Source organism: Macaca thibetana, chromosome 8, assembly GCF_024542745.1.
Source record: "Macaca thibetana thibetana isolate TM-01 chromosome 8, ASM2454274v1, whole genome shotgun sequence".
Classification (NCBI taxonomy): Eukaryota; Metazoa; Chordata; class Mammalia; order Primates; family Cercopithecidae; genus Macaca; species Macaca thibetana.
The window spans coordinates 131,768,032-131,793,541 of NC_065585.1; the positions used below are offsets into that span (position 1 = coordinate 131,768,032).

Consider the following 25,510-nt stretch of genomic DNA (forward strand, 5'->3'; position numbering starts at 1 on the left):
GATTCATTTGTACTGTGTTGTTGGGGTTTTTTCTGTTTCCTCAACAGGAGTGTAAATTATTCAGGCACATTTTCTTTCTTGTATCTCAAGAACCTAAGACACAGTGGGTGCTTAGTTAAAAATAATTAGTGATGGTAAAATATATCCTCCAAGGTTAGTACCTATTCCTGAAATTGCAAAAGGTAGCATAAGTCTTGACTGCTGTGATGAATGAGTTGCTGCTTTGGCAGAGTTACCGATATGAGCTATCCCCTTTTCTGTTACTGTGCACCGTAAATAAATTTTTACAGGCTCTATCTCCAGTAGAAATGTGTAATCCCTGTCTATGCTTGACTTTCCCTCTAGGTGCCAGGAAAAGCAAACAAATGTTAAGCTGTCCTTCCTGGTAGTTCAGTCTGTACATTGCTGATTTAAAAAAAAAAAAAAAAAAAAAAAAAGTCTGCTCCAAGTATCTTTGGCCTTGAAAAAGGTTATTTCTTACTTTTGTTCTGTGTTGAGCACTGATTTTTCAAACTTTTTTGCACAAGTACTCCCTAATACTTAAAAAATATTGTTTTAAAAGGAAACTATCTATTTGCACATTTAAAGGTGTTCCTAAGTTAAATATTGGCAAAAGATACAATACCAGCATAGTATAAATATTGACATTTTAAAACAAAACAGGCTTCATTATATAATCAGTGGAGTCTACATACCATAGAAATTTAGTACCATTATCTACATAGAAAATACATAAAGGTTTTTAAAATTCCTCTTTCTCCTGGAACTTGTATTTTTGTGGGAGAATCTTGCAGTTCTCCCACAAGATTTTATTCTAATGTACTACAGTAATCCCCTCTTATCCGTGGTTCCGCTTTCCATGGTTTCAGTTATCCAAGGTGCAGTAACAAGATATTTTGAGAGAGCACATTCACATGACTTTTATTGCAGTGTATTGTTATAACTGTTCTATTTTACTAGTTATTGATATCTCTTTTCCTAATTTACCTACATTAAACCTGATCATAGATAAGTATAGGAAAAAACATCAGGTTTGGTGTTATCCAAGGTTTCCGGCATCCTGGGGTTCTTGGAAGGTATTCCCTGTGGATAAGGGAGTACTGTACAGCAAAACTCCACCACAATATCTAGGTAGGACCCCAAAAACTTGAGTTGTGAAAATGTGGGGTCATATTATTGCAAGAATAATGAAAAAATATATTTTAGTTTGTACTGTCGCACAAAGATGCAGAAATAAAGTTTTGGTGAAGCTTACTGTTTCACCATCATTAACTGACCAGTCACTAAACTTAGAAAGTCCCCATTGATGACAAGGCAGTCACTTTCTAGCCACCACCACCACCTGCCATCTCAGAGAAGCTTACAGCTTTCAGCTCCTGTGTTTGAGCAGAGGCTCTGGGCTGGAGTACAGGGACCAATTCCACTACATCCGGTTTTCATCTTGTAGCTTGTTGTCATCAGGTTTTACTCTATATTTTTATGCCTGAAAGTCATTGATCATACTGTCATACATCTTTGCAACAAATATATATACATTTAAAATTATATGTGACTGAGCGCAGTGGCACATGCCTGTAATCCTAGCACTTTGGGAGGCTGAGGTGGGTGGATTGCTTGAGCTCAGAAGTTCGAGACCAGCTTGGGCAACAATGGCAAAACCCTCTTTCTACAAAAAATTCAAAAACTTAAGCCAGGCATGGGGGCACAAGCCTGTAGTCCCAGCTACTTGGTGGGCCAAGGTGGGAGGATTGCTTGAGCCCAGGAGGTGGAGGCTACGTTGCATGGAGATCTATTTATTTATTGTGACTGTAAGGATGTGTTAAATTCTATATTTACTCAGTCATTTGCCTAATGGATCAAGATATAAATATATTAAAAATTTTGGAAATTCTTTAATGACATGTTTTTACAATTAGTTTATATAGCTGAATGAAAATGACATTGCTAGAATGAAAGAGGGTCCAGCATCAATTCTATAGCTTTACCTAAAAGCCTTTTACTCAGTTCTTTAATTTCTGTGACAAAAAATCACGTTGTCATCTATCATCTGTGATGATAAATCATTCTGCAGCTGACAGCATGACTAGTTTCTTGTTTATTTTTGTTGAAAACAGAATTTTGAAAGTTGCCTAACTTTTAGAGGTGTTTACTTAGAATTTACTCATTCTCATATTTAGGGATGTAAAGCCAAAGGGCTTTACCAAGACTATCAAATGATTATTAATTATATCTGTTACTCTTTAACCTGGAAAACCTTTATTTATTTCAGTATATTCTTAACGGGTTGGGAAAATCCAACCTGTGCATTACTCTTGGTACAGTTAGTGCTTTAAATATATTTTTATTATGTGTTTCATCAAAACCTTGGAACTACAGATTTAGTCATTCAATTCGTGGTACATGTCCATCATATAATGAAATCAAGCAAAATATTCATTTCATGAATCAAATCAAACTACTGACTTTGTCAGAAAAAAAGTCTGACTTGAAAATTCATGTTAGTGAATTTTGAACTTATACAAAGCATTAGAAACCATCACAGAACACCTTTTGTAAATGCTTAGTGAAGGTGTCAAGACTTAAAATTTCCCTTATTTAACTTATAACAAGTCACAGTCATCTGTGGCAAAAACAAGTTATTTAGGAAGCAAGTTAGGTTGATAAAAGGCAAGATACTCTTTCAATAAAGGTGTGTACATATATTGAACTAAGATGTTTGGCTTTTAGGAATCAAAAAATAACATTAACTTTTACTAGGATTATGCTTAACTAACTAACTGGCAGCTATCTAGAACCTAATTTATTTTCTGTTAAGAGGTAAATATTTCCCATTTCATAAGATGAAGTAAATTGATATTTGACTGTATTTGGAGTAAATATTTCACAATATGATTATGGTCAGTTTTTTTATTTTTTGTGATCAGTTTTGTCTATAGGTTTTATTCAGTGCATCAAGAAAATTCTGATAGTCCTGAAAATTATTCCAAGTACAACTGAAATACTCAGCATCACTAAACTCTTTTTGTTTTGACTGTCCAAGGGTATTTTTCCTTCCAGTCAATGATTGTTCTGTGGATGAGTTTTTAAATAGTTGAAAAAGTGACTTAGAAGAAAAGCTGTCTGTAGCATTCAGTATTTCTTGCTGATACTTGCCGCTGTTTGCTGGTGGGACCTCCACCAAGAGTGATTTATTTCTTGGCAGGAGTCTTGGAGAGGGAAGTGGCCAGTTTGTTCAATAAAAATCATTACTGTCACTTTACCACATATTCACATTTTGAATATCCTAACAAGTCTCCGAACATCCCCATTTCTAAATCCCCCTTTACAGAAGTTTAGAACAGGGAAAGTCACAAAGCCCTTAAAGCCTTAAGCTGACTTGAGGAACCTTTCCGGGTAGGAGGCTTCTGTTCTGTTCTCTGTGTTCGCTACCGCCTTGGGGCAGCAGTGCCAAGTGGGCTGGGAAGGTGAGTGGTGTCTTTGTTTTGTAGAACGGAAGAAAGCGTGGATGCCACGGGTTTGCTTTTGTTAGAGGGCTGTATGGAAGCTCAGAATTACCTTAAATTCCGCATTAATTAGGTCATCCTGTAAAATTCCCCTTGCTGAGGCACCCTTTAGAAAGTTTCCAGGTGGCCCTAGGGTGAGACATATCCCACATGAAGACCTCTGGTTCGAAAATTTCTGTTATTTTTGTATGTTCGTAAAATGTTTTCATCAGTAATAGAGTGTGTGTGTGTGTGTGTGTGAGTTCACATTTGATACGGTTCTTGTTTAGAGCTTCCTTAGCTCTGAGAAAACAAGCTGAGTCTTTTGTAGAAAGAGTGGAGCACAAACCTGCCCCTGCCTCATTCATGTTGAAAAGCCTCTCCGTCAGCCCGCCAGCACCGAGCGTTTTGAGTGCCCTTTGATAATGTCAGGAACACCTGGGTTAGCATTATTCCCTCCTCAGTCTAGTGCTTACTCAGTCCTGGGCCCTGCTGAAACTGCATGCATACAAGGTATAGTGTAATGAGACGGTTCTCAGTGCAGACAGCTGAGCCCCCAGTCACTTGCCCCGCTGAGTGTTTCAGCGATTACTCTGCACTTCTGCTAGCCTGCCTCTTCATGCATGAAGAGTACAGTGGGGGAACAATGAGCGTGACTTCTGTTCACTCTGTGTGTCTGGTGAGAAAAATGTGGGAATTCCAAGCAACAACGTATTAGTGATGATTCTGGAAATTCAGGAGAAACAGGTAAAATATAAAGAAACCTGAAGTTGTAAAAATTGTGTTAAATCCTACGTTCCTTACTACAGACGACTTCCTTGTATTCTCCCACTTCATGATTTGATGGGAGAGTGGGAGGGGGAGCTTTTAAAAATTAGGTGTGTTGCAGCATACACATTCTTTTCATCAGCCCATGGAACATTCTCCAGGGTTGACCATAGGTTAGGACACAAAACAAGTCTCAAGAACTTTCTAAAACTCGGAATAATATAAAGCATCATATCTGACCACAAGGGAATTAAACAACATCAATAACAAGGAGCATTCGAAACTAAAGAAACACATGCAAATTAAACAACATGCTCCTGAATGGTCAATGGGTGAAAGAAGAAATTAAGAATGAGATTTAAAACTTCCTTGAAACAAATGAAGTAGAAACACAATGTACCAAAACCTATGAGACATAGCAAAAACAGTACTGAGGGCAAGTTTATAGCAATACATGGCTACATTAAAAAACTAGAGAGATTTCCTTCTCTCTCTCTCTCTCTCTCTCTCTCTCTCTCGCTCTTTCTCTTTTCTGTCTTCTCTCTTCTCTTCTCTTCTCTTCTCTTTCAAGTTTCACTGTTGTCGCCCAGGCTGGAGTACAGTGGTGTGATCTCAGCTCACTGCGACCTCCGCCTGCCGGGTTCAGGAGATTCTTTTGCCTCAGCCTCTCGAGTTGCTGGGACTACAGGCATGCACTACCACGCCCAGCTAATTTTGTATTTTTAGTAGAGACATGGTTTCACCATGTTGACCAGGCTAGTCTTGAACTCCTGACCTTGGGTGATCCTCCTGCCTTGGCTTCCCAAAGTGCTAGAATTACAGGCATGAGCCACTGTGCCTGGCCAAGAGATTTTTAAAGGAACAACCTAACAGTGTACCTCAAGCAACTGGAAAAGCAAGAACAAACCAAACCTGCCGGGGGAAAGCAATGAGATATAGTAGAATAAGATAAGCATTAGGAATTTCTCAAGGCCAAGAGAAATCCCTGTAAAGAGAAGAGAAGGAACTTGGGGGCTGCAGAGCCAGAATGCCTCACCCAGCATATGTTTCATACGCTGTGTCCTTGGTCCTAACTCTGTGATAATTTCTCCCTGTGGCACACAAGATTTCAACTATCCCTTCTCTGCAAAAGGTTCCTAAAATCTATTGCCCTGACCTCTCTTTTGAGTTCCAATTTCCTGGGTATTTCATAGGTGTCACCAGTGTTTTAAATTTTATACGTTAAGAAACAAACAGGTGTTTATTTCCTCACCTACTAACCCCTCTCCTGCCTCCAGCAAACACACAGCCTACTCTTGTGTCACTCAAGTCAGGGAACACCTTCCCATTATACTCGAATCTGCCAGTTCCCTATTCTGTGGGGGTGCTTATGAGGAGGTAGCATCCTTTGTCACACTGCAGGCCTTCTGGAGCTTTATGCCCGTGGAGGAAGCCTGGATGCGATGGCTCTTTGTATCTAGAATGAAAGTTAGCTGACAAAGCTGGAGGGAAGTCTTATGCTTTGAGGAGGTAATACAGGTTGAGAATCCCTAGTCCAAGAATCAGAAACGATCCAAAATCTGAAGCTTTTTGAGTGTTGTCATGATTTCAGATTAGTGATGCTCAACGAATAAATATCAATACAATGCAAATATTCCAAGATCTGAGGAAATTCAAAATCTGAAACATTTCTGGTCCCTAGCATTTCAGAGAAGGGATGCTCAACCTGTACCTGCACTTGCTTGAGTCAGTTACCCTGCATGCTCCCGTGTGCAGCGCCGTATGTTCCCCAGGGCACGCTCTGCAGTCTGCAAGGCTCTGGAGAAGAAAGGTGTGGCGGCGCTTCCTGGCTGTGGGCGCTTCATCTCTGCCATTGGAATAGCTTGTGTTTGATTCTATTCTTATGTCTAAGTACATCTCTTTGGGTTTCTAGCCTTGGAACCATGCTTGACTGTGGAATGGGGTACATAATTCTGATTTGTTTTTAAAGTGTTATTTCTACTTCTTCATGTATAATTGATGCAAACCATTTCTGACATTCTTTAGAACACGTGTGTCTTCTTGAAACTCCCACCTTTAAGACGAGCGACGAGTGTGTTTTTGTGTGGCTCAGATATGTAGGTGATATATCGGGGAGAAACCTGTGTATGCAGCACCCTCCCCCAACCACCCAATTTCAAGCCCAGCTTTTGTGATTCAATTATGAATAATTAGCCTCCTGAGTAGCTGGGATTACAGGCCACAATTTTATTGTTTATATTCAACAAAGAAATATTTACTGAATATTTAATTCTAATTGAGAAAATAAGGCATAAGCAGGGAAAGATAGTTCACAATGTAAAGTAAGTTTCAAAAGAGGCCTGTAGCATGATGTTTAAGGCTATAAGAGATTGGAATTGGATCTGGGTTTAGATCTTAGTTCTGAGACTTGCTGGTGGTGGGACCTCAGCAAGTTACTTAACCTTTATGAGCTCCCAATTTTCCTTACAAAACTCTTTATAGGGTTGTTGTAGGAGTTAAATGGGATATCATCTGAATCATGCCTAGTGAATTATAACTGAATCATAGAGTAAGATAAAACATCTTCAAATAAAACATCTTCAAAATTCATCATGGTGCGAAAGGATGTCCTTATTAGCATGGCATGCTGGATGCAGGGCAACAAGTCTAGAGCTCCTTCAATTTTCTCTGATTAGGGGATAAGTGATCCCAGATCCTGGAATGGTGTTGAGATTGTTGAAAGAAGCAAGGTGACTTTGGTGTGGGAATAAGGAGGATGTGAGGAACAGAGGGGAAGCCAGGGGCCAGGCCAGCAGGCACATCACTGTGTCAGTTCAGTAGGAGAGTTCACGCTGGCCCCCCTACAAGTAGATCTAGTTACCAAATTGCCAACTACCCATCATCAACTGAAGATGATGGAGAAATAATTACAATCCATGATGTGGCCAAAGTACACAGAGGACAGTATAGGAGCAGAAGCAAAGCTTAACGGACTAGAGGGTCAAAGAGGGCTCCTTCAGGTGGAAACATAAGCTAAGCCTTAAAGAACAAATCAATGATATTAGAAAGAGAAGCAATCTTTTACCAAGCAGCAGACTCAGCATGTTGAAGAAATAAAAACACAGGAACATTGAACACCACTGGACTCTCCAAGGCGGTATTTTCCCAGTGGGGTTCTTCTTTTCCTCAGTGTGAAAATAGAGATTCCAAACCTGTCCTTGACTCTAACCCTGACCTGCCACACCTGCATCATCTTCTTGGCTAACACTGAGCCAGATTTCACGTGGCGAGAACTGTTCTGAAATCTTGTCTTAGAGTCCTGACCACGAAGCTCTTAAGAGTAGTAACATTACATTCAGCCCTGAGCTGGCTTCTCAGATTTCCACTAGACTGGTTCTGCAGCCAGTGCTGTAGGGACTTCCCCATCCCACTCACATATACTTGCACTGAAACGAATTGCTCACTCCAGCCGTATAGGTCTAGCCTCCACAAATAGATAGCTTAACAGGCAGGCTCTCATTAAACTTTAGTAGAAACATTCATGGATACCAAAAACTGTGTTTCAGTGGCTCTCAAATCTAATGTATTGACCCTGGGCATGGTGGCTCATGCCTGTAATCTCGGCTACTGGGGAGGTCAAGGCAGGAGAATCAGTTGAGCCCAGGAATTTGAGATCAGCCTGGGTAACATATCAAGACCCCTATTTGTATTAAAATATAAATAAATCTAATTTATCATCAGAATCTATAGAGGTTTTTTTTTTTTTTTTTTTTTTTTGAGATGGAGTCTCACTCTGTCACCCAGTGCAGTGGTGCAATCTCGGCTCACTGTGGCCTCCACGTCCTGGGTTTAAGTGATTCTCCTGCCTCAGCCTCCTGAGTAGCTCGGATTACAGGCATGCATCACCACACCCGGCTAATATTTTTGTATTTTTAGTAGAGATGGGGTTTCACCATGTTGGCCAGGCTGGTCTCGAATTCCTGACCTCAAGTGATCCGCCCACCTCAGCCCTGCAAAGTGTTAAGATTACAGGCGTGAGCCACTGCGTGTGGCCATATTTATAGATGGATTTTTAATACAGAGTCCCAGACTCCACTCAGAGATTCTAGGGGGTGGAGCTGGGCCTGTGTTAAAGAAAAAAAATAATTAAAAAAATTAAATTAAAAAAACAAATTCCCAGAGGTAACTGTGATCCTCAGACAGATCTGGAAACCTTGACTGAGAGGACCCCCACTGGGCCATCAGCCATCACCATGGGCCTTGCCGATGGAATCTGACCAATGAGGTTCTTTTTCCTGAGAATCAGTTCTGAAAGATGCTAATTCTTCTGAGCACATCTCTTGAGTGGCAGTGATGAGTGCGCCCCCCCAGTGACAGTGACATTTCTCCTTGCAGCCTGGCAGTGAGAGCCAATCAGCAGAGAGAGACCTGAGCAGCACGTATGCGAGGCTGCCTAGAGGAGATAAGGCAGAGTGGCCCGAGGCCTCTCCAGTTCCTGAGGCCACGCTGCACACGGCCACACTCCTCTCCTTGCTTCCATGAGACGCTCCTTTATTTCTATGACAAATTCCCCTCTCCAGCTAAGGCCAGCACAAGTTGGTTTCTGTTACTTGCAATTAAAGAGCCCAGTGACTACGACTGTCACTCAAATAGCATCCCTAAAGAACAATGAAGGGACACACTTTAAACATGCTAGTTTTGAAATATCAACTTTCTCCCCAAACAACTCTGGAAATGAGCTCTTGCTCAGGGAGGAAAGAACAAAAACACTTTGACTGTTGAGTTGTTTATGCAGCTATTAGCTTGGTCCAAAGAATATCCCCTTGTGAAAAAAGAAATTCAAGATGCTGTATTGATGGGAAGAAATGAAGCCGTGGAAGCTCCACTCTCACAAGCAGGGCCCACATCGGCCTCCCCCGGGAAGAGGAAATACAGTCAGGTCTGTGGCACAGGTGAGCTCCAGGCAGAGCCAATCTCACGCTGATTGCAGCCTGCACCTTCTGCCTCACCCTCGTAATCAGCCAGAGGCTGGCAGAGGTCTGTGAACTGGGCTGAGAGTTTTGACCTGTTAGGTTTTAGCATATGGCAGAAACAATCAACACTGCCCAAGAAACGAATAAAGCACAGCTGTTCCCAAAAGGGAAAACGGGCAAGCTGCTATTTCCCAGACGGAGCACTCCTTGCCACACCAGCATGCCCCGAGGGTCTTCCTGCACAGGGCACTTAGGTATTCACCTGCTTAGGAAACACGTTCCGGCCTCTAGCCACCATCCCACACCTAAAAACCAAACAGTCATTCATCCAGCTGGGGACGGGGAGTTTATAGCAGTGCCTTTCGGGTGGGTGGTGAGCTCAGCTAGTGGTGGCTTACTCCACTCATCAGCCTGCGGCCAGAAAGCCACGTAGGCCAAGTAGCCCTGCTCTGCTCACTCCTGTGGCCACAGAGTGGTCCCTGGGCCTAGCCAGTCAGCTGGCTGGCAGATGCTTGCCACCAGGAGATGGGAAATGGGCTGCAGAAGTTTGGAAGCAGCAAATGTCACCTGACCCGCCTGGGCAACATAGCAAGACCTCGTCTCTATAAAAAATGTTTTAAAAATTAGGCTAAGTTTTACATGCCTGTACTACAGGTACACATCTGTAGTCCTAGCTACTCAGGAGGCTGAGGTGGGAGGATGGTTTGAGCCCAGGAGTTTGAGGCTGCAGTGAGCTGTGATTGCACTGCTGCACTCCAGCCTGGGCAACAGAGGGAGACCCTGTCTCTTAAAAAGAAAGAAAGGTAGAGTGGGGCTTGCGTCTGTCCCTACCCTCCGCTTCAAACAGAGCAATTCCACCTTTACCTGTTTATTAATTGGACTTCCTATCATTTTGTTTGAAGACGGGAATTCATAACTGCTAATACTAATTGCGCACGCTGTGTGTTGGGGTGCACGAGTGCACATACACCCACCAGGCACCATGCCAGATGTTCCAGATGCCTTGGCTTGATCTCTTCAAACAAGTCCAAGAGGGAGATTCTGTTATGATGTCCACAGCACAGCTGAGGAAACGGAAGTCAACTATCTTGTCCAAGGCCACAAAGCCAGTAAGTGGGAAAGCCAGGAATTGAACCTAGGTCCCTCAGACTCTACAGCCTTTCCTGCCATTGTCCTCTGGGAAGGGCCACAACACCTGAGTGAAGAAAAGCAAAGCCCAGTCTTTCTCTAAAGCAACTGTTCTCCACCTTGTCTGCATACTGGAGTCACCGAGGAAGCTGCGACCAGCGCAGACGCTGGGCTGTCACCTCTGGAGGCACTGGTTTGCTTCATCGATCTGAGAGCAGCTTGGGCATAGGGATTTGTGTTTTTAAAGATTGAAAATCACTGCATTAGAGAAGCAGTGATGGGAGTTCAATAATTAGAATTACATGTCAGCACTGATGTGAGGGTTCAAGATAGGAATTTCCCTCCTGGCACATTACTCAACTGATGGTTTAAAAAGTGTCCTTAAGAAGAAGAAAGACAGCCAGACTCCTCCTGCAGCTCTGGTGGAAAACGGAGAAGACTTTTCCTTTCCTCCATCTCCCCCAGGGCCTGGTGGAGTGAGGCGTTGTCCAGCTGTAAACTATGTGCACCAGGCGGTCACTGGTCGCTTTTCTGGTGGGGCCAGCAGATAACAGTTGATGTGTGAAGGAGGCAGGGAAGGACACGGGAAAAAGGTCCACTGGAAATCAAAGCCCACTGTCATAATTCTGTCCTTTTTTTGAGACAGAATCTTGCTCTGTTGTCCAGGTTGGAGTGCAGTGGTGCAATGAGAGTTCTCTGCAGCCTCAACCTCCTTAGCTCAGGTGATCCTCCTACCTCAGCCTCCCGAGTAGCTGGGACCACAGGTACATGCCCCTGGCTAATTACTATTATTTTTATTATTATTATTAGTGGAGATGGGGTCTTGCTATATTGCCCAGGCTGGTCTTGAACTCCTGGGCTCAAAAAGCCTCTCACCTCGGCCTCCCAAAGTGCTGGGATTACAGGCGTGAGCCATCACATTCGGCCATCATTCTGTTCTTTATGCACCCAGTCCAGGACCAAGATAGGTGGAGGTGAGTGAGATGTAAACTCAGCCATCAACATAAATAATGTTTGAATGCCATCTTTACAAAGGGCAGCAAGGCACAGTGGCTCACGCCTGTGATCCCAGCACTTTGGAAGGCTGAAGTGGGCGAATCACCTGAGGTCAGGAGTTTGACACCAGCCTGGCCAACATGTTGAAACCCTGTCGCTACTAAAAATGCCGGGTGTGGTGGCAGGAGCCTGTAATCCTAGCTACTCAGGAGACTGAGGTAAAAGAATCGCTTGAACTGAGGAGGCAGAGGTTGCAGTGAGCCGGGATCGCACCACTGTACTCCAGCCTAGGCGAGAGAGCGAGACTCAGTCTCCAAAAAAAAAGGGCAAAATTAATGCAAAAACATTCATGGTGAAAAAAATGTCAATGTCAAGTGTTGAAATATGGATAGCATCCGACAGGGCTGAGGTTGGGGTGAGGGGAGCGAGGTGAGTCCTGCAAGTAGACCTTTGGATCCTGTCTTTATTTGAATTTTGTGGATTTTTTGGCATTAATTTTGACTTTTAAAAAATATTGCATGAAAGTATTATTTTTCTTAAATTGTGTGCCCAACTGTAAAGGATTTAAACAACGTTTGACTTGGTGATCCTTCTGCATTGAGGCAGGGGATGTCTCAGAAGCACACCCTTTGAAAAGTATCAGAATACTAGGCCTCCTCCTGTAGCCCCCACAACCCCACCTCCCCTCAAAAGAAAAGAATACTAGGCCTCCCCAAGGCCGGATGGGGTTTCTGTATCAAAGAGAAGACGTCAATGGAGAGATAACCTGGTCATTCAGACGCCGCAGGTGAGGAGAGAGGGACAGTGGACAGCCATGCCCAGAGAAGGCAAATTGAGTGCATGACCATCAGCCCATGCCGAGGGCAGCCTGCAGAGTTCCTGTCTCTGTTGATTCACTTGGCTGGGATAAGTTCTAGACCTGAACACACACCTCCCCATCATACAGGATTACTCACTGTTACCCTGGTAAATTAACCTGTTTAACCTTCGGCTCCCTCGTCTGTAAGATAGAGCTAATACTATACCCCTCACAGTGATGTTTTAAGGATAAACGAGGTAGAATGTATGTAAAGCACTTTACAGAGTGCCTGGTATATTCTAAGTGCTAAAAAAAAAAAAAAGAAAAGACAGTTATTTTCACCTTACCATTAGATTTTCTAGGTCAAGGCTGGGTGCAGTGGCTCATGCCTGTAATTCTATCTCTTTGGGAGGTGGAGGTGGGCGGTTCACCTGAGGTCAGGAGTTCGAGACCACCCTGGCCAACATGGTGAAACCCCGTCTCTACTAAAAATACAAAATTAGCCGGGCGTGATGGTGCATGCCTGTAATCCCAGCTACTTGGGAGGCTGAGGCAGGAGAATCACTTGAACCTAGGAGGTCAAGGTTGCAGTGAGCTGAGATCGCGCCGTTACGTTCCAGCCCGGGCAACAAGAATGAAACTCCGTCTCAAAAAAACAAAAAGCAAAAAACAAAGATTTTCTAGGTCTGTTCTAGGTCTGTTCTTGTCTGAGTCCTCACATTTCACTGCTCCCTGGTAAGTCACCAGAGGTTAGGCCAAGCCAGTGAGCTTTGATGCTTATTAATATAAAATCTGGGAAATTGTCACTAAAATGAGCCAGAGTTACGGAAGGAATGGAGAAGCCTGGATTCTGGTCTCAGCTTCAGGACTTGTTAGCTGTTGGAACTTAGGTCTATCCCATCGCAACTCTGGGCCTCTTCCTTCTTTATGCCATAAGAGTAACAGTATCATTCCCATTGCTCTTCTGTTGTGGGGATCAAAGAGATAAGAAGGGTGCAAAAGTAACTCAGGGCAGCACCTTCGGATGGAAATGAGCTTTGTTAGGGCATTGTTCTTTCAGTGGGCTCATTTGTTTGCCTGGGCTGGTTCATCTGGTTTTGAGACTGAACTTTAATGATCTTTGGAGGTGGATTCTTTATTCTGGAGTTTAAAATGATAGCAGAAAGAATTAGCTGAAAGTAACAAAACTTGGACTATGGAATGAACTGGAGTTATTGGCTAAATTACTATTTAAAGTGGGTATGATAGATATTAGTTCTGGTATTAATTATATTACTTTCCCATAGGGAATCAGAGGCATTTAAATATATTTTATACACACACACACACACACACACACACACACACACACACGCACACATATGAAAAGGAGTTTATTTCTTACAGAATGGTGGCTGAGAAGCCCACAGTTGAGGGACTGCGTCTGATGAGGGCCTTGTTGCTGGTGGGGACTCTGTGGAGTCCTGAGGTGGCTCAGGGCATCACATGGTGAGGGGGCTAAGATTGTTAACATGCTCAAATTGGAGGTGTTTTTAAGAAGCATAACTAAGGGCTGGGCATGGTGGCTCATGCCTGTAATCTCAGCACTTTGGAAGGCTGAGGCGAGCAGATTGCTTGAGGTCAGGAGTTCAAGACTAGCCCAGCCAACATGGTGAAACTTACATCTCTACTAAAAACACAAAAATTAGCTCAATGTGGTAGCGTGCGCCTGTAGTTCCAGCTACTTGGGAGGCTGAGGTGGAAGGATCACTTGAACCCAGGAGGCAGAGGTTGCAGTGAGCCGAGACTGCACCACTGCACTCCAGTCTGGGTGACGGAGTTGAGACCCTGTCTCAAAGAAAAAAAAAAAAAAGAAGCACAACTAAGGGAAGTGCCTTCCTCTTGGTCCTGCCTAGAACCACTTCCTTTATTCTTCTGAGTTTGTACATTTAGATCTTTGTAAGTGTCCTATTAGTTATACATTTTCCTTAAGTATGAGTCTGAATGATCACTTTATTTTCTCAAGTGAATGCACTCACTTATGAGAATTTTCGGTCATTTTGACCATAATTGCTTAAAATTCAGACTGTAGCTGCAGAGTCATTTTCTAGCCATCCTTAGAGAGTGAGTATGGTGTAAGGATTGAGACCCCAGGCTCAGATGCCATGCCGCTAAATAAGTGACCTTGCTCTGTTAAACAGGGGCATGCCAGCCCAGATCTCATAGGGTCATAGTGAGAAATGAAAGAATTAATGTTTATAAAGTGCTTAAAATAGTGTTTAGTGAATAATAACCACTCAATAAATGTTAGCCATTATTGTATTGACCTATTTGTGTTAGCGCTTGTTACACTGGTCTGCACGAGGCTAAAACTTGGGGCATGTTCTCCATGGGATGTTCTCTGTGAGTTTCAGCTACTGCTCCTAGTACCCTTGCTGACAGCGTTTTTGTCTCTGTGTTCTAGTTCTCTGCTTTCTTCCATTCTTCCGTGTCCATGTATAGGATTAGATAGACTACCCCCCCCCCAATAAATCCTCTTTAAGCAAAATTGAGTCAGGTGTCTCTTGCTACCAAAAGAACTGGACAAACTCCACTAGTGTGAGAACAGTCACCTTCTATTCTTGTGCTAATTGGTTGAACTCTCCTAGAGCACTGAGTCTTCTGGGATTCTGGCAATGTACTGACACTGACACCAGCAGCATTCTGGGTAAGCAGCATATACCACTATTATCAGTGAACGAATCAAGGAACACGCTAAGTGCACATATATGAAGGGGCATCTTTTGCACACAGAACTGGGGCACAGTTGGCAAGGAGGTTAAATATGTTAGCTTCGGGATACATTTAAGGAAACTGCAATAAAGAGATTTACCCAGAAAACACATTTCAGAACTATGGTGTAATAAAACATAGGTTTGGTCTTTATCCCTGACTCCTGGCACTGAGCATCAAAGACCCTTGGAAATTTCCGAGTGGTTGGAATGTCTTTTGTTATTCATTAATCCTTTCTGATCATAACTAAGTTTATGCTATTGAGGCGAGTCAGGGTGGGTCCTTAAACAGTTTCAAGAGAGAGGCTGGCCACACTACAAAGACCAAGCTTATGATTAGAGGGTGGGAACTTTGGGCTCCACCCCTCAACCGCTGGAGAGAAGAGGAGAACTGGAGATTGAGTTCAATCACTAGTGGCTAATGATTTATTTATTTATTTATTTATTTTTGTTTTTGTTTCTGTTTGAGACAGAGTCTTGCTCTGTTCCCCAGGCTGAAGTGCAATGGCACAATCTCAGCACACTGCAACCTCTGCCTCCTGGGTTCAAACAGTTCCCCTGCCTCAGCCTCCCGAGTAGCTGGGATCACAGGCGCGCACCACCACACCTGACTAATTTTTGTATTTTTAGTAGAGTTGGGGTTTCGCCATGATGGCCACGCTGGTCTCGAACTCCTGACCTCAAGTGATCTGCCTGCCTTGGCTTCCCAAAGTACCGGGATTATAGGCAAGAGCCACCGCGCCCAGCCAATGGCTAATGATTTAACTGATCATGCCTAAGTCATAACGCCTCAATAAAAACTCTTGAGCAACAAGCTTCCAGGAGCTTCTGGGTTGGTGAGCTCATGATGTCCTGTGAGGATGGCATGCCCAGAGAGGGAACGGAAGCTCCACACCCCAGCCACTAGCCCCATACCTCATCCTATGCGTCTCTTCCATTTGGCTGTTCTTGAGTCGTATCCTTTATAGGAAACTGTATGTGAATCATCAATACAGTGCTTTGTTGAGTTCTATGAGTCACTCTAGTCTATTAATGAACCTGAAGCAGTCATGGAAACTCCTAAATTTATAGTCAGCCAGGTAGAAGTGCAGGTAGCCTGGGGACCCCACTGGCCCTGGACGTTTTATGGAACTGAGCCCTTAATTTGTGGGACATGACGGTAACTCCAGATAGTACCGGAACTGAACTGTAGGACACCCAGTGAATGTTAGAGAATTGACGTTGAAACCATAACAACTTTGGAGGAACTGATTGTAAGAATTCTCTTCTGAAAAGTAGTCAAGTCCTCTATTGCCTCCAGAGAACCACGTTGAAATCATTGATAACAGAGTATTGTATTCTATTTCTCTGCTTTCTTCCTTTCTTTCGTGGTATTCAACAGATTGTTTGGAAGTGAAAGGAAGTATATCTGTGATAGGTGGCTAAACCACACCCTGCGGCACGCAGAGTTCTAAGGCCTGATAGGCTACGGGGTGTGATAACCAACTCCCATTTCCACATTCACATATGAAGTTGATCAGATTTGTGATTTATTCTGCTGAAATTCTCCACAGCTGGTCCAACTCTCTTACCTTGTAAAAGTAACATCATGGGATTGAGTACATCAAAGGTGATATAAACTGTAGTGGGAATGGTGTTTTAGAGCACATTTTAAATAACCTATTTTTGGACTTATCTGTATGGCGGGCTCCCATTAGAAAACAGTTGTGAGGGCTAAATGATCCGCATCAAAACACATCAGTTATGTACCCATTTAATCCTATTCTGTTGCACTTTTTTGTGGGATTCAGCTTTCCTTTTCTACAAATACATTTCTTCTCTTTTTTATACTTCTATTCTTACATTTTTGTTTCTATTCATTACGTAACTGAAGTGAGGATTGTAGAGTCAGAAAGGGAGTGATCCCTTTCCTCCCCATCGTAAGGCTTATGGCTGACACTCCTACAACAAAAGACAGGTTACCAAGGAAACAGCACAACAAATGTATTTGATCATCGTTTTATGTGGCACAAGAGGCTTCAGGATAAAGACCCAAAGACCCAAAGTAACCTATCCATGTTTACATTTAGGGTCAAGGAAGCAGGGACAGCCATGTAGAAATGTGATTGGGCCAGGCACCATGGCCCACGCCTGTCATCCAGCACTTTGGGAGGCCAAGGGAGGCGGATCACTTGAGGCCAGGAGTTTGAGACCAGGCTGGCCAACATGGCAAATCCCCATTTCTACAAAAAATACAAAAATTAGCCAGGCGCGGTGGCAGCGGGCAACTGTAATCCCAGCTACTCGGGAGGCTGAAGCAGGAGAATCGCTTGAACCCGGGATGTCGAGGCTGCAGTGAGCGGAGATCGCGCCATTGCACTCCAGCCTGGGTGACAAAGCAAGACTCTGTGTCAAAAATAAAAAATAAATAAATTAAATAAACACATAATAAATAGAAATGTGATTGGACAAAAAAGGTATAAACTGTTAAAAGAAAAACTTCAGGTGAATTAAATTTCACAGAGTTTAATTGAGGAAACAACAATTCACGAATCAGCAGCCGCCTGAGCCAGAGGAGGCTCAGAGACTCCGGCACAGCCCCGTGGTGGAAGATTTGTGGACAGAAAAAAGAAAGTGACATACAGAAAATGGAAGTGAGGCACAGAGACACAGGAAGATTGGGTATAGCTTAGTGTTTGCCTTATTTGAATGCAATTTAAACAGTTGGCCACATTTGATTGGCCAAAACTCGGTGATTGGCACAAGAGTAAACTACAGTCTGTTTACAACTCCATTCAGGTATAGTTCATGAGGTACTTTAGGTCAAACTTAAAATATGTAAGGAGAGGCCGGACGCAGTGGCTCAAGCCTGTAATCCCAGCACTTTGGGAGGCCGAGACGGGCGGATCACGAGGTCAGGAGATCGAGACCATCCTGGCTAACATGGTGAAATCCTGTCTCTATTTAAAAAATACAAAAAACCAGCTGGGCGAGGTGGCGGGCGCCTGTAGTCCCAGCTACTCGGGAGGCTGAGGCAGGAGAATGGCGTAAACCTGGGAGGTGGAGCTTGCAGTGAGCTGAGATCCGGCCACTGCACTCCAGCCTGGGCGACAGAGCGAGACTCCGTCTCAAAAAAAAAAAAAAAAAAAAAAAATGTAAGGAGAGAGCTTTAGGAGACTTGATTTAACAGAGCTGATGGTAATCAACTGAATGGGGAAACCTAGCCAGGCTTGCCTGCTCAGATTCTTGTTGGCCTCTGGGTTGTAGCATTTCTTCTTCCTTGGTGTAGGGCAGGACCCCCTCTGGAATGAGGGGCTTTATTTATGAGCAGCTGATACATTGAAATGTGGGGGAAGGTAAGAGTAATGTTTTTTTTTGTTGCCCAGGCTGGAGTGCAGTGGTGCAATCTTGGCTCACTGCAACCTCTGCCTCCCTGGTTCAAGCCATTCTGGTGCCTCAACCTCCCAAGTAGCTGGAATTACAGGTGCCCACCACCATGCCTGGCTAATTTTTTGTATTTTTAGTACAGATGGGGTTTTGCCATGTTGGCCAGGCCGGCCAAGAGAGGAATATTTTTAAGGCTTTGAGGGAAAGGGGTTCTGGTTTCTATGGCCCGCCTTGGGGAAGAGGATTACCAGTTTCTATGGCTTGCCTCAGGGAAGAATGAGGGACAAGAGACAGAAAGGCAGGGGAAGGTCAGAGAGAAACTTCACTCCTAAGGCCTTCACTTTGGGGCATCACTTTCTGAGCTCCAACATTGTTACTCTGGATCCTAATTCATACACATTCCTCAGAAGCTCTGAGATCTCACAGGGTGCCTATGTGCTATGGGTTCCTGGAGCTTAGAGGAGGCATCGTGAAGAAGAGTTGGGAAATGGAAAGGTTTTTGGGCCTTGGAGCTGTGATCCCCAGCTCCGCTGGAAGCGGAAGACACTGTCTCCGGGGATTTGGGATCAGATGGATGGGGCACTCCCTGAAGTCAGAGAATGCAGGAGCACCAGCTCTGTCCTGCTCCTACCTCTGTTGCTATTTGACCTTTTTCCCCTAATCTGTTGGGGTAAGGGGTTATATAGCATCACATTAGGACTTTCCTACATTGTTAAACTATTAATGAGTCACTAAAAACAGGATCGAGGTAATGAGCCATATATAGTTCGCTTAACCATGTTCTATGGCCAGTCATACAGGTTGCTTTCAAGTTTGGCTTTTATAAAGGCATCTGTAAATAAAATATTTGTCCATAAAGATGTTTCCAAATTTAGGGTAAATTCCCACAAATTAATTCCTGAACATCTTAAGGCTTTTGGTCCATTTTTCAAATAACTTCACAAAGGGCTCTGTTTTCTAAAAGGCAAGGTCTAAAGGTGCATTTTTTTCGTTCCTTTGCCAGCATTATTATAGTTTTTAGAAAACTTTTACCAACGTAGTAGCTGAAAAATGATTGTATTGATTTCATAAATACTTCCCTGATTACTTTTGATGTAATCAAACACTTTTTATTACCCGTCAATTTTGATTATCCCATCAATTACATGGGAACACTTTCCCCATGTAATTGTCTGTTGGTTTTTTGAGACAAAGTGTTGCTCTGCACCCAGACTGGAGTGCAGTGGTGAGATCTCGGCTCACTGTAACCTCTGTCTTCCGAGTTCAAGTGATTCTTCTGCCTCAGCCTCCCGAGTAGCTGGAACTACAGGGGGCACCACCATACCTGGCTAATTTTTGTGTTTTTTATAGAGATGGGGTTTTGCCATGTTGGCCAGGCTGATCTCAAAATCCTGACCTCAAGTGATCTGCCTGCCTCGGCCTCCCAAAGTGCTAGGATTACAAGCCTGAGCCACCACACAGGCCTGTTTTTTTGTTTTTTGTTTTGTTTGAGACAGGGTCTCGCTCTGTCGCCCAGGCTGGAGTATGGTGGCGCAATCACTGCTCACTGTAGCCTTGACCTTTTGGGTTCAAGTGATCCTCCTGCCTCAGCCTCCCAAAGTGCTGGGATTACTGATGTGAGCCACTGTGCCTGGCTCCTGTGTACGTGTTAGCCACTTATTTTTTTCAGGTGCTTTGCCCAGCTCTGGGCTGTGCTGCCTCATACAACTTGTAATTGCAGAATGAAACCCACCAGGGATTGGCAACAACTCCAATCGCCACCTAGAAGACCCAGCACGTAGCTCACAGACTCCATCACTTTTGAGGTCCAAGTTTAGAAATCACAGTTGTTAACTAGTTTGTGGTTTGCAAAACAAGGGTTAGGAATCTAGTCATTTGCTGATTCATCAGATATTTTTTATGGGCTCTCTATGAGCCAGACACTGTTTTAGGCACAGTGAAAAAGACAAAAATTTTTCTTTTTATGGACTGTACATTCTGGTGAGGACAGGAAGAAAGTAAACATCATTAAGTCTGTTGTCAAATAAATTAAAAGATGTTCATTGCTTTAGGAAAATGAGCATCAAGGTTTGGGAGTGGTTTGGAGAAAACTGGAGGTTGAAACCTGCTGCAGATGTAAAGTGCGGTCAGGACAGAGCCCAGCAAGGAGGTGAGAGAGCCATGGGAGCTGCCTGGGGACACTGCATCTGGCAGAGGCACCAACCATGGGGAAGAACAGTAGGAAACCGGGATGGCCAAAACGGGGCAAGCAATCGGAGGAATAGGAGTTGATGCCAGAGAAGTCCAAGGGGTGGATCTCATAGGGCCTTGGGGGCCGTTGCAAGCATTTGGGCTTTCCTAAGGGTGAAATGGGAGGACCAGAAGGTTTTCAGCCACAAGAGTGTTGAGATCTGTCTGGCGTTTGAAAACAGTAGCTCTGGCTGGCTGCTGCATTCAAAACAGACTGCAGGGGGTCAAAGGCAGGAGCTGGAGGAGAGGGCGGAGCAGACAGACTGCTGCAAATTACCCAGAGCCCTCATGTGGCCCTGGAGCTGGTGAGTGAAAAGATCCAGGAATCCGGCAGAGCTGATGGGATTTCCTGATGGAGTGAATGTGCCCCGAGAGAAAGGGTGGAGCCACGGACAGTTTCTATTTAAGACCTCATAGGTTGCTCTGTGCCCCATCGTCCCTTAACTAATGTCTGAGCATTTCCAGAGTTGAACCAGAGACACATTTACTCATGGGGCTTGCTTCAGGTATGAAGGGCATGATAACTAATCCCTGCCTTGAGAACTCAGAAGGGGCAATTGTTTTATCCATGTTAATGAGATGATGAATAAAAATGATAATGACATTGTGGCGTTTGGTCCATTCTTTGATGATCTTCATATATTACTGTTTAACATTTTTTTCTCTACACGTTTAGAGAAACTTCTCTAGTAGCGAACTATAGAAATGATCCCTGAAAGTATTGTCTTCTGTTTAACTTTACTTAATTGAATTAGGATAGTTATTTCCTATCTTGGCAACCACATGTGGATCTTATACAAGATTTATGCATGATGTCTTTTTTGCTGTTGTTAGAACAACTCAGAATAATAAAATTCCAGTTCATCGTTGGACAACATTGTTTCCCACATCCGTGAAATAGACCAAAAAATAAAATAAATAGCAACTTCATAGACAAATAAATAAATAAATAAATATATAAATACATCTTTTATCTTTAGCCGTTTTAACCGTCTCACACAAACCAACCATCTGTAGTACAGCTAAATGCATGTACAAAAAACGTTAGTGGAATGCTCAGAATAAGATTGTTTAATTGTTTTTGCTTCTTTCTATGAGTTTTCTTTTGTCCTTTGAGGTGATAACGAACTTGGTCACAGCACAAGTAAAGTCAGAAGTCGGACAGAAGATGCTCAGGAGGCTGGTTTGATCACCTGAGATCATTAAAAATGGCGGACTCCTGACAATATGTGCAAAAATATAAAAGGAAACTCAAAAATACTAACAAATCTCCCTTTTAAAATTACTTAAAAAAAAAAAAAAAAAAAAAAGACAGGGCGTTGGAAGTTTTGATTCTTTTTTCCTCTCCTGTTGCAAACTCATGTTGTGGTTTTGGGCGGGTGGTGGAGAGTGTGTCACCAGCAGGTGGCGCTATCTGCAGTGGCTGGGCCTCTCTTTCCAAGGTGACCATGTCTAGTTTCTGAGACAGGAAGTGGAGGGTGAATAGGTCACGGCCGCTTTTTTTTTCTTTGACTTTTCTGCTGTCTGGTTATCCTCCTCATCTTCTGCTTCGCGATATCAGCACCACCATCTTCTTTATCTTGCCACCAGGGGCCTTAGCTTCTTCATTCATCTCCACCCTCTTCCTCACCTCCACCTTCTTCCTCCTGCCCTTCCTCCCCACCTTCTTCCTCTTCTTTGTCCTCTTCATCGTCAGCCTCATCTCCCCATTTTCTTCACTGGGGTTCCCACTAGCAGGGGCATCTCTTCCCCTTTCTCCACCTGCACAACTTGCTGCTTCTCCTTTAAGTGGTTGGTGGTCATCTCAGAGTTAGTGTCCACAGATGGACGTCTGTGACACAGCAGGCTCCCCGATGATCCCATGCGTTGGATAACAAGAAAACAAGAGTTTGAGGACTCTGCCAATAAAATGGGCACAATGCAAAGATGGCTTTTCAGAGCAACCGGTGAGCACCTGATGACTTTTGAAGTCACCAACACTGGCAGTGATTCGATTTCGTGTTCACCTGGCCTTTGTTGGGTTGTTGGGCACGGTGAAGGAGGGTGACAGATTACTGGCAGAAAGGAATCAGATGCATGACTTTGTGAAGATGTAGGATATTTTCAAGGAGTGTTCAGTTATGAGTGCCGGTCATTGTTTTTAAAGGAAGGGATTTAACATTTTAAGTATTCTAGTTTCTTACCTGAAATTTAAAAGAAAGGAAGAAATAAGAGGTCTGGCAGACCCCACTGCAGAGAATAAAATGTGACAAGCGGGTGAGTTGAGAAGGAAACGGTTGACTGGTTTATCTCTGTGGTGGCTTCTATTTTGGGAAAGTTGGTGATCACATTGCCTCACTGTTCTGATGTTCTCAGTGGCCTCAGCTGAGCTGCAGTGGAGTGAGGGGGTGAAGGAAGCATGAATGGTGACAGTCATTCCAGCTGCCTTGCAACGTGGCAGATGGGAATAAATGCCCATGAACTGGGAGAAGATTTGATGGCTGCCCATTGCTGCATAAACCTGGCCAAGCCGTTTTACGCTTCTAAGCCTCAGTAAAAGGGAAATCATTCTCATTGCCCTACCTGTTTCTAAAAATTGCATGAGTCTCCAAAATTGCAAGTGTTATGACATAAAATTGTTTTGTGAACACTAAAGACCTATACAAATATAAGCCCCCATTGTTGATTTAGCTACAGGGTACGTCATTCATACACATGAAGTATGTTATACTCAAAGACTGTATACACATTTCTGTATCAGCCTGAAATCTGTATTAAGTTTTCTAGATATCAAGAGTCCATTATTTTATGACTGGAATTTTCCTGCTCTGTGCATTTGTTTATTATAAAGGTCATGGTGGGATTTCATTTTTAACCTGTGTGCACACGCGTGTGTGTGTGTGCAATGTCAATAGTAGGAGGGAAAAAAGAAAGGTGACCTAGCCTGGACAACATGGTGAAACCCCATCTTTACAAAAGATGCAAAAATTAGTTGGGCATGATGGCATGTACCTATTGTCCTAGCTACTGAGGAGACTTAGGTGAGAGGATCCCTTGAGCCCAGGACCTCAAGGCTGCAGTGAACCAAGATCGCACCACTGCAATCCAGCCTGAGCAACAGAGTGAGAGCCTGTCTCAAAAAAAGAAAACAAAGGTGACAAGACCTTCCATAACATGGATAAGGCCTTAAAGATGTTCCAGTCCCATTTCCTCAAGTTTTAAAGAAGCTGCGTTCCACGGTATTCACTGAATGATTTCAAGATTACACAGCTAGTCTGAGCAGAACCGGGACAGGTCTCCAAGTCAAAAAACTCCTGCCCCAGCAGGTTTTTCTACCTCATTTTGCTTCTTTCGCTTATTCTACAGTTTTCCCATACATATGAGCACAGAGAGTTATGCTGCAAATACACACACACACACACACACACACACACACATATACACACACAAATTTTTTTTTTTTTTTTGAGACAGAGTCTCACTCTGTTGCCCAGGCTGGAGTGCAGTGGCGCTATCTCTGCTCACTGAAAGCTCTGCCTCCCGGGTTAACGCCATTCTCCTGCCTCAGCCTCCCAAATAGTTGGGACTACAGGCTCCCACCACCATGCCTGGCTAATTTTTTGTATTTTTTAGTAGAGACAGGGTTTCACGTGTTAGCCAGGATGGTCTTGATCTCCTGACCTCATGATCCGCCCGCCTCAGCCTCCCAAAGTGCTGGGATTACAGGTGTGAGCCACCGCACCCGGCCACACACAAATATTATATAGCATTCTTGCCTCAACAGTCTCCTTTCCCCAAGCAAGAAGTTTCCACTAAACCTTGAACAATTTCACTCAAAGCTTTATGGCTAAAAAAGTGGAGGAAGCAGAGAACATATAGTTTCAGAGCAACATCTAATCTAGAATTGCTTTTCTCCTTGCCCTTAACTTCTTTTTAAATTCAAATTTTCTCAGATTTATCTAAAATAGTATTATATACAGTTGACCTGAGACTGTCTCAGATTTAAGGAAGCGTTTCTGGAAACCTCGCCCAACAACTTCCCTCGCACCTCATGTGGCTGTCCTGCCCTTGGGGAAAGTAGGTTAGGTTTCAGGGTTTGCTTTTAGTAAAGGCTCTCTTTCTTTCTCTCTTCTTTTCGGAGACAGGATCTCATTCTGTTACCCAGGCTGCAGTGCAGTGGCACGATCATAGCTCACTGCAGGCTGGAACCTCTGGGCTCAAGTGATCCTCCTGCCTCGGCCTCCCCTAGTAGCTGGAACTACAGGTGTGTGCCACAATGCCTGGCTAGTGGCTCTCTTATGAATGCTGAGTGGAGGCTGGATTGGTGGGAGCGCTGGCCATTCGCCAGAGGGGTCTTTATTGAGCACCAAGCAAAGCAACCTTCTCCCTCACCTTTAGGGTCCTCATATCCATGCTTGCTTCTCTTCCTAGAATGCATTGTCTGAATTTATCTTCTTTCTTTATCTGTGTACGTATGTATTGTCTTACTCTCTCTTCATTAGAATGTAAGCTTCCTGAGAGCAGAGAGCTGGCTTTTGTTGTTCACCTGCGTACCTTGAGTGACCGGACAGTGGTTGGCACACTTTTTAAAATTTTTTAATTTTATTATTAGTTTTTGAGACAGGGTCTCTCTCTGCCACGCAGCCTGGAGTAGTGGTGCAATCATGGCTCACCGCAGCCTTGACTTCCCTGGCTCAAGCAGTCCTCTCGCCTCAGCCCTCCCTGGTAGCTGGGACTACAGGTGTGCACCACAACACTCGGCTAATCTTTTTGTTTTTTATAGAGATGAGGGTCTCGCTGTGTTGCCCAGGCTGGTCTCAAACTCCTGGGCTCGAGCCGTCCTCCCACCTCGGCCTCCCAAAGTGCTAGGATTACAGGCGTGAGCCACCACACCAGCCACTTTTAATGTTTATTAAAAGGACAAAAGGATTGTGGGGTTAACGGGTTGAACATCTGGATCCATATTCTCAAATCACCTTCCCAAAATGTCAGAATTCACTCTCCCATTAGGAATCTCTAGGAGGATCTTTTCCCCTGAATCCTTTCTGAAGCCGAGTATGA

General features: G+C 43.8%; 1 protein-coding gene and 1 pseudogene across 4 annotated transcripts in view; one reads left to right on the plus strand and one right to left on the minus strand.

Annotated features, from left to right (window-relative positions):
• Nucleotides 1–25,510, plus strand: part of ERI1 (exoribonuclease 1) — a 138,129-nt gene that overhangs the window by 36,102 nt on the left and 76,517 nt on the right. The gene's annotated exons all lie outside the window — the stretch shown is intronic.
• On the minus strand, nucleotides 21,115–21,198 carry LOC126961971 (uncharacterized; annotated as a pseudogene).